Below are 10766 nucleotides of genomic sequence, written 5' to 3' on the forward strand. Positions count from 1 at the left end.
TATATAATCTTTTTATAGAAGTAAGTATCCATATGACCTCAAAAAACCTTTAGTGTTATTTGCCCCTCTTCTGACTCCCTCTTTTGCCCCTCCCTCCTATTCCCTACCCAATTTAACTCTTCCTATTTAGTTATTCCCCTTTCCAACTTTCTGTCACTGCATTCTATCTCCTCTCCCTGTTACTCACCTATCCCGTTGGCTTCTTATTAGCTTCAAACCTCTGTAGATTTACCAATTGAAACACACTTATCTAAATATTCAAGAATAGCATCCACTTAAAAGAAAGAACATGCAATATTTGTGTTTTTTTCAGGCTGGTTGTTTCCAGTTCTATGCATTTACCTAAAAATTTTTATTGGAGACAAGTCAGCACATTCAACAAATCATGTGAGTCTGACTGAATAGGAGCATGGGAAAGAATGTAACCAGATCCTTGTCACTCAGTCTGCTTAAACTCAACTCCAAATGTATCAAGAGCTTCAATATAAGACTGCACCAGAATAGTAAGGAGTAGGTGTTACCATGGGAGAGGTGGAGAAAGTTGGAGTGTTCAGCTGGGAGTGGAGGAGGGAGGGACATGCAAGGGACCACAGTGCAAGGGGGATTGAAATTAAGAGAGGAGGGATGGTGGGAGGCAGGTGTTATTGTGAGGTGGTTGGGGATAATGGGGGCACTGGGACTAGGGAGGGAGGAGGGAGGCTGGAAGGGAAGAAAAAGAGTAGAGATGAATGAATCTTAGGGGTCTTCAAAACCTAGAGTAAAATGTGATGCTCTCCAAACCCCATAAGAAACGCCCACACAGTGTCTAAACATTAGTGTATATGTATACCTGGGGACTGTCTGGCAAGGAACAGAGTGCCAAACAGAAGAGATTTCCCTTTGCATGGTTGGTGGGAGCAGTCCAGGAGACTCCCAAAATAAAACAGGCTATTTCCCAAGCTCTTGGTTATCTCCCAGAACTAGAAGACTCTACTGCTGAACACAGGACATACTTCAGATACAGGACTTGAAATAATGGCAAAGGAACTGACGTGGAGGCCTTCTACCTAAATTTTAGTTATCATAATGCTAGTTGATAATATGAAAACTGTCAAGGGAGAAAGACAATCAATAGTCCAACCCAACCCTAAACCCTAATAACCGTAATGACTGGTACAGCAAACCACCTCTATTGGTGCAGTAGTGGCACAGTTATGGGGGGTGGCAATCAACAGCTATCAAACTGGAATTCAAGCCCTCCCAACGGGAGTGAACTCATGGGTGGCACTGTAAACTCTACCAAATACACAAGGCAGGAGAGGATATAGATTCTAGAGAATACCCTTTGTCTTTCATATCTCTAGACAAATGAAATTTCTTAACATATGCTAAATATGGCTCCTTATATTTACAGACAAGCATACCACACACCACTCTTCAAATAAGCTTCTTTTTGCAACAGATGGGAGTTAGTGAAGAATTCCACAGCTGGTTGGATACAGAGAATATACACCTGAGAGATGCTAAGTACTAGGTGACACATCTACAGTTGAACCTATTGCTCATGGAACATAGTGTAACAAGGGGTACAGAGAAAACTATTGCATCTCTCAACTCTCACCAGTAAAGCTTCCTTATACAACAGAGTGCAATGCACACAGAAGGCCACAACTGACAAAGTTTTAAAGAATAAGACACTGTAGAATGTATGTCTTTGAATGGGACTCCCATATTGAGCCTCATCTACCCATGGCTCAGGGACCATTGTAGAAGAGAGGGCAGAAAGATTGTAAGAGTCAGGGCTGGTTCATAAACACGGGGAAGTAGAGGTTTTCATGCTGATGGAAGTTTGCACATTGAAATTGTGGCAACGGTGGCATCAAGCACAGGACCCATGCCAACTCAATTAAACAAAGACCCAGATGTGAGGAGAGAAATGGGTGGCAGACTGGTCCCAGACTAAGAACTATCAGAGATTGTTTGGTGCTGGGTGAGGGAGAGTATGCCTTATGATCTCTAGATGGAATGAGTAGATTCCAGTGAATGAATGAACACTGAAGGACATCTGGATACAAATGCTTCACTGGATGTGTCTTAATGTGTATGGCAGAACACATGAGGACTGGTGATGGGGTGAGAGGGCATGGATGGGTCAGGGGTCTAAATATGAACTTTTGCATGAAATTACAAAAGTTCAATAATTAAAAAAAGATCTAGTACCCTGAATTTGCTATAAGGGAATGTAGGGAATACAGTGGAATTTTACAAAGAGGAAAGGACTCTCTAAACAGGAGTATAAGCATCAATAGCAACAATTGATAAGGGTAACTCACAAAACTAAAAATCTGTACAGCAAAGGGTACCATCATCCAAGTGAAGAGGATACTTACTGAATGGAAAAAAAATATCTTTAACAGCTATATACCGTGCTCGAATTATCTAGAATATTCACAGAACTCAAAAAATAAAATAGAACACCCCAATCAAAATGAGGGGCAAGTGACTAAACAGCAAGTTCTGAAATGATAAGAACAAATGGCTAAGAAGTATTTTTAAAAATATTCCATATCTGTAGCCTGGGTGAGGTGTTTAAAGTCACAAGCAGTGACTAATTTATGATCAAAGATGGCCATGGTAAAAGGACCATTTTCCATCACCACTTTCAACTGTTTTACTAGTTATACAAGCGTGTTTAGATACTTCATTTTGCAATCCAGTTATCAAGCCAGGTATGGCGAAGTAAAAAGAACTAACAGCTACAGCTTTTGCGTCAAGTAGCTTGAGAGAATCATCACAGCCTTCAGGTAAATATCTACACATTCTTTTTATAGGAGGGGTTATTAGCAAATGCATTGTACATCCTATAGCACATAGTCCTTGATACCTGTAAGGCAATGCCGCATAGGAAATGAAAAAGAAAGTCCATCCTACAGGTAACTGTTTCCCTTGTTTTAAGGTATGATTAGAGGTGGTATTGCAATGCAAGGGAATAAACTTACAATCAAAACATAAGCCATAATTAACAATAATGTGAGATACAGGTAAGTCTTTAACTATCTTATTAAAATGTTGTGTTTGACTTTCTATATTGTCCCTAGTTATCTGTTTATAAAGATCCATATGTACCCCCATTCCTATTAGATTTTTCTTTAACAATATTGGTACAGAAGGTTTTCCTTGAATATAGAAACTCTGTTTATTATAACCCTTTTGTGCAAGACGAACCCATAAATTCCCATTCAAATCATTAGATATGGAGAGGCTGGTTCATTGCAAAGATGTGGTTGATCTAGCTACAATATCTTTAAAAGTTCTCTTTTGTTTTTTCACACAGCTATAACTTCCAGTATCTTCTAGGGTCAATGCTTCTTTAAAAAATATTTAAATCATGCTGGGTTTTTAGGCGCTGGTCAGTAGCATTTTTCCAACCTAAAAATCCTCCATCCATTTGGCTATATATCTTATCCATCCTTTTCCCATATCATGGGTCCAGGTAGCCATGCACAGTTTTGTGTAATACATTTGATTACTAATCCTGATCTTAAAATAGGTACACCATTAACATTAGTATTGATGACACACATTTCAGCTTTTACGCTATTCACAGTCAGTATAGTTAGAACACAGACAAGAAGAACTTCAGGTTTAGATATATCTTGGCCCTGGCACTGTCCCAACTCCTGGGCAGCGTTCATCAGGTTCTTAATCATTCCCCAGGTCACAGGAGGCTGCGTCTTCTTCTGCCGGGTTCTCCTTTTCCACTTTCCCAGGGTCGCAGCCATCTTTGCTGTGGGGGCTTCGGTTGAGTGGTCTGACATATCTGAGTGGCACCAATTGGGGGGAGGATTCATTTTCTGGAAAGACACAAGCACATCCTTGTCCCATTGTTAGTAGAGGTGCTGGAGTTTTGCTCCAGAGTCCTGACTTGGGGTCCCTCCAAAGCACCTGTGTCAAGGGCTATGGGACAGTCAGTCCCTGCCAGTGCTTGGTCATTGGAGAAATTCCTTGATCATTTAGCATAAGAAAATAAAGTTATTAGAGACCTGTGCAATAAGAAATGAGGATTCCATACTGTTATCCAAGGTATAGGTGATTCCCTGGTTTTTGTTTTAATTATTTGGTCTTTGAGACCTTTGTGTTGTCTATTATTGCTTGTCCTGTGGGGTTGTAAGGATTGCCAGTGGTATGTGAAATACCCCAAGTTTTGCAGAACTGTTGAACAATTTTACTAGTGTAGGAGGGTCCATTATCTGTTTTTATTTGATGAAGTATTCCTAAAATTGAAAATGTTTGAATAAGATGTTTGATTATATCCTTTGTTGTCTCTCCTGTACGGGTTCTGACATTTAAATCCAAGGAATAAGTATCTATTGTACAGTGGACATATTTAAAATTTCCAAATTCAGTTATATGAGTTATATCAGTTTGCCAGATCATATTAGACTGTAGGCCATGGGGATTGACTCCAGTCATGAGACCTAAAGGAAGAAGTGGAGCACATTGAGGACATTGTTTTACTATAAATTTAGCTTGATCCTTAGTAAGGCGGGGATATAAAGCTTTTAACATTTTTGCTGCCTGATGAAGGAGTTGATGACTGCATAAAGGAGTCATAACATTTACTTGTTTAGTTAGGTTATCTGTTTGTTGATTTAAGGAAGCTAATGGACCAGGCACTCCAGTATGGGAGCATATATGAGTTAAAAAAATGAGTGTTCTCTTTGATGAATTTTAGTCCTTAGAGATAAGAATAGCAATCCAATAGGTTCTCCTGGTTTATGTTGTAAAAATGCTGTTTCTAGTTTTAGGAGTGCCTGGGCAGCATATTCTGAATCTGTATAAATATTTAAAGGTTGAGGAAAAATCATGAAGCTCTGGAGGATAGCATAAAGTTCTGAATATTGGGCAGAAGCAGCAACAGGCATTTCCCAAGTATGAGAAACGTTTTGTTTTGTTTGAAGTTGGTATAAAATAGTGGTGGCTATTCCTCTGTTGGTACCATCTGTAAACAGGAGGTCTGCCCCTGGGAGAGCAGAGTGTGAAGTAATAGTGGAAAAGATAAACTTATTAATTTGAAATAATTTTAAAAGTCTCCAGGAGGAATAATAAATACCAATATATCCAGCATAGTTTACAAAGGCAAGTTGCCATGAAGGGGAAATTGAAGCCACATAATGAATTTCTTCTCATGTCAGGGGTAAAATTATTTTATCAGGGTCTTTTCCAAAAACACGAAGAGTCCATAAATGGGTTCTCTGAATTAAAAGAATTATCATAGAATAATAAGGCTTAATTTTTCTATTAAGATGATGGGGGGGTGAATAAATTCTAATCGACAATTAGATTCTTGAAATATAATAGCTAATGGTTGTTCTATATTTGGAATTATAAGAAACTGAGTACCCTTTTGAGGATTAACTCTATTTACTCTTATTTGATGAAGGGCTTTATTTACCAGTGTTAAGGCTTGTTTAGCATCTGTATTTAAATGTCTAAGAGAGTTAGGGTTTGAGTCCCCTTCTAATAGATGGAAGAGAGGACTTAATTGCATGGCAGTAAGATGAAGGGAAGGCCTACAACAGCTTAAGTGTCCCATAAATTGTTGTAAATTAATTTAACGTACAAGGATCTGGCAACTCTATCTTGGGTGGTAGGGTATAATTGATCATCTAAGATAACATATCCCAAATAAGTATAAAGTGCATGTTCTTGAAATTTTTTTGAGGCAATATAAAGTCCATATTTTGTTAAAACAGTTGTTAATTTAGTAAGCATAACTTCTAAAAGTTGAATAGAAGGGTGACTAAGGAGAATATCATCCATACAATGAACAACAAGAACAGTATGGAATTCCTTAAGTATTGGACTAATTATTTTATGCACACAAAATTGGCATACAGTAGGACTATTTTTCATTCCTTGTGGTTGGAATTTCCATTGATACCTCTGTGTGGGTACAGAGTGATTGTTGACAGGGACAGTGAAAGAAAAATGCTCCCTATCCTCAGGATATAAAGGAATAGAAAAGAAACAATCTTTCATATCGATTATTATAATAGCATGTCCTGCAGGCACAGCTGAAGGAGCGGGAAGGCCAGGCTTTAGCAATCCCATCTTTTTCATAGTGGCATTAACTTTTCTTAAGTCTTGTAAAAATCTCCATTTTCTATGAGCTTTCTTTTGTATTACAAATATAGGTGTGTTCCAGGGGCTGTTAAAGGGCTCTAAGTGCCCTTTATCTAACTGTTCTTGTATAAGACCCTGCAAATGAGATAATTTATTACTAGAAATAGGCCATGGCAAGGCATGGTAAGACTGGAGTGAGAAAATAATTCCTCCTACCCCCAGGAGGGGGCCCCTTTCTTGTGGGCCAATCTGATGGCTAGTCCTCATGTCTAATAATTGATTGATTAACCCCTCTATCTAACAGACCCTTTATAGCAATTCCCTGTACTATTAGGGTCACTGTAGGCTTAAGGTCAGACATTACAGGGTGAGTCCATAATGCCCAGGGTGGGTTTACTTCCACTGAGGCTGTTGACCCTCTTGGTTGAGGGGATGAGGGCTGCCCCATCTCTCATTTAAAGTTTTGTTATCTTTGTTGAAGTTAGAATGGCAATCTCTAGCCTAATGAAAATCTTTTTGACATTTGGGGCATTTTTCATTTGGTTTGGGTCTTGAGCCTGATGATGGGTGATCAGGTATAGGCTTGTGATCCATTGAAGGGCAATGTCTCTCAAAGTGATCCATTTTTCCACATTTAAGACATGTATCTTTCACTTGGGCAGTGAAAGCTTCTGCTAACGCAGTTGTCATTATGCTAGCCTGTGCTGAAGCTGTGCCAATGTCCTGAGTAGCCATTACCCAGGAAGAAAAATATTGATATTTTACTGGAGTAATTGCTGCTTTATATTCTTGATTAGAGCCATCATAAGTAAGTTGATTTATTAAAATCTGGGTGGCTTCTACATGAGGGACGTTAGCCTCTACCATTCACCGGATCCTAGCTAAGAAATTAGCCCATTGCTACTGTGGCTTTTGTTTGAGATCAGCTAAGCTAGCTCATGCTGTCTCACCATCCAGTGTGGATCTCCAGGCTCTCAAGGCACAGAGGCACACCTGATCAAAACATTGAAGTGGTAAAACCTTTTGTGCCTCAGTGTCAGCATATCAACCATCCCCCTTAAGCATGTCAGCTGTCACATCAACATTAGCTCAAGCATTTCTTGCTGCCTGCTCAATGAACTCATCATAGCATTTAGACTTAAGAAGGAGCCACTATCCTGGAGACAGAGCAGTCTGGGTGAGGTGTATAAAGTCCCAAGCAGTGACTAATTTATGGTCAAGATGGCCATGGTAAAAGGACCACACTTACCATTTTCCATCACCACCTTCAGTGTTTTAAAGCCAAAAGGATGATGCATTCTGCGTTCAGGGTCGTTAGCTGCCACAGAGCCAGCTGGAATGTGAGCTGGAAAGAACTGAGGGGAAGGATGCCACAAGGGAGATGAAGGTTCTCTAGAGAAAGTGTCTCCTGAGGGTAGATTTTGAAACATGGGAAGGAGAGATTCAGGGTGAGAAGCAGAGGGCGAGGTATAAGAAACATATTTCATGGGAGATACTGAGGGAGGAGGAGAGGTGGGGAGACATCCCAAAGTGGGGGGTGACTCCCCCTTTCTAATAGAATTAGAGGAGAGTGGTTGCTTTCCCAGAGTCTATGCCACAGCAGGAGGGAGTGCCGGCAGCTTCACAGCACCGAGAGGAGGTGTTTGCATACACATAACAGCCTGAGAAGGTTCCCACTGTTGGGCTATTGTGGAGGGAGGACTGGTGGTAGGAGGGCACAGAGGTGTAGGTGGCTGGGCTGCAGAGGGAGGGGATTACTCTTCTATTTGAAGACATTGGCAAAGAGCAGACCAGAGAGGGAAATAGAAGACAAGAACAGTCTTGCCCTGCCTTTGATAATTTCGTACGTTATCTCTTACTCTTTTCCAAGATTCCAAGTCAATAGTTCCTGTAGTAGGAAACCAAGGATTATGTTCTATAGTAATATCTAAAAAGGCCTTAATCTGAGCTTCTGTGCATTTAATTCCTCTCGACTTTTAACATGAATTTAAGAATAGATTGGATGTGAGAGGGGTTTGGAGAAAGAGAATTACCGATATTTACAATTGCCCCTTATCTATGAACCAGCGTGACAAGGGGCTATGATCAGCTGAAGGGGGAGAGGATGCTCTGTCTGAGGTGAAGCAGAGGTCCGATAGGATCCCTGTTCAGGTGTCAGTTGTCAGGACTTGGGTTTGCTTTGCTCAGTGGGGGACCTACTGGCTTTGGGCAGAGAGATTTGATCAGAAACAGAGTCTTGGACCCTGTGAATTTTGTCTTTTCAACAAACGGTTTTATTTTAAAATTCAGATGGTTTTTATACATCCCAAGGACCTAGCAGTCAGGTGGGACATGGCAGTCACATACAAAGATTTAGGGTACAAAGAAACAGGGCTTTTAGTCTGTTAGTTGGCACCAGGATTCTTAAACTTTTACTCAAGGTAATCAATGTCCATCTGGTAATTTATTGGCCACATTGTTTTCTTTCTTAGAGTTAAAAGCATGGTGAATTTTTAGCTTTTTAATCAGTAGTAAACCTTTAACTGGCCTAATCTCTTAGGTAAGGACAGCTGAGTTATTTGTTCAGGACAAGGAGATGAGCTAATGGATGTTGACCAAGATGCTTTCCCACAGAACAGGGAGCCTGCACTTATGACCAGGCCACGTCCTCCAGGCAGTCTCACAGTGTTTTGCAAGAGAGGGATTATCAGAGTCACTGTTTTCAGCACCCCTCCCTTTAGCAGAGAATGCAGTCTGGACTTAAAAGTTTTTAGGCTCATCTCACCCTAGGGCCTGGCGTCCTGGTTTCCTACAAACAACAACAAGAATGAAAAAGAAATATGAGGAAAAACAAAAATAATACATCCCCTCCAAACACCACCATTACTACAGAAGCATTCTGCAATGAGAAATAGCTGGAGGAACCCAGGACACAGAAATTAAATAAAAATCATAAGAATTATCAAAGAATTCAACAAACTTAAACAAAACAAAACAAAAAAAGAACTCATGGAACTCAAAGAGGATAAGAATAAACTCCTGTGTGAAGCTAATCAAAATATGAATATATTACTGAATGAAATAACCAAAATAATTCATGATTAGAAAAGTGAATTCAGAAAAGATACAGAAACATTGAAACTCTGGATGAAATGCAGACTGAATTGAGAAACTACATAAACCAACTTAAAATGACAGGAAAAAGTCACACCAAAAGAATAAATGAAATGGAAAACATAATATCAAGATTGGATGACACAGCTAAAGAACTGGACTGCTCAACCAACCAAAGAATATGAACATTGGGATTTTTTTTGGGTCTTTTTGAGACAGGGTCTCTCTGTAGCCCCAGCTGTCCTGGATTCACCATGGAGGCCAGGCTGGACTCGAACTCACAGAGATCTGCCTGCCTCTGCATCCTGAGTGCTGGGATTAAAGGCATGTGCCACCACCCCTGACCATGAATGATCCTTTAAACCACAGGAATAGAATATACAGGAAATGTGGGACTCCATGAAAAGAAAAAAATTTACCCACTACAGGCATAAAGGAAGGAGAAGAACCTCAGGTTAGTAGCATTGACCAGATCATTAACAGGATTATAGAAGAGAAGTTCCTTAAATTAAGGAAAGACATACCCATACACACACAAGAAACATACAGAACTCCAAATAGATAAGACCAGACCAAAAACTCCCCATGGCATATCATAGCAAAAATACTAAATTTACAGAACAAAAAGAGAATATAGAAAAGAGCTAGAGAAAAGCAAGTTAAATAAAAGAAAAACTACCAGAATTACAGCTGACTTTTAAATGCAAACTATAAAAGTCAGAAGAGACCTGCCGCAGGCCTCTCCCCTACCTGCAGGCCTCTCTCTGGGACCAACCCAGCTACTCAGTGCAGTCCCCAGGAGTCCTTGAGGCCTCTTCCTGCCCCATCTGCCTTGTCATCTCTGGATGGCAAGGCCACCAGCTGCTGTAGACCAGCATCTTTTGTGGGCCAGGCTCCCAGGCCAGTCCAACCCCCAAATTCTTGAGGCCAAAATCGTTCCTGGGAGGATCCAGACCTCAGGAGAAAGCCTGAAAACATCTGACCCTCATCTGAATTGAGCCTCTGTGGGAACTCCTGAAGACAAAAGCAATTCGGCCACTCCTATATAAAATCAAAAGAGAGAAATGGAAGCTTAGAAGATCCAGCTTTAAACATCCAAAAATAAACCACAAAGACACATAAAGTTCACAAAAAGAAGCAGACCTAAACTTGAAGACCTCAGCCTCACACAAGAATCATAAAGTACAAAAGAAATTCACATGTCAGAATCACAGAGAAAAAAAAATAATAACATGAAAAACCAAAATAACATATCCTCACCAAATACCAATAGTCCTCTAGAGGCATAAAATGAGAACCCTCTAGAGATAATACAGGACAGGGAACTCAAAAGAACAATTATAAAAATGATAAAAGAATTCAGTGAATTCAAAGAAGAGACAAAGAAATCAAAGAACTGAAGGAAGATAGGGATAAACTTCAGAATGAATTCAGAAAAGGGGTAGAAATATTGAAGAATACTCAGGCTGAAATGAAGAAGGAAGTGAAACACTCAGTAAGCCAATTAGAAATGACAGGAGAAAGCCTCACCAACAAGATGAATAAAATGGAAAGCAGAATATCAAGAC

The sequence above is a fragment of the Nannospalax galili genome, unplaced genomic scaffold (genome assembly GCF_000622305.1).
Source record: "Nannospalax galili isolate Female #2095 unplaced genomic scaffold, S.galili_v1.0 scaffold2170, whole genome shotgun sequence".
Lineage (NCBI taxonomy): Eukaryota > Metazoa > Chordata > Mammalia > Rodentia > Spalacidae > Nannospalax > Nannospalax galili.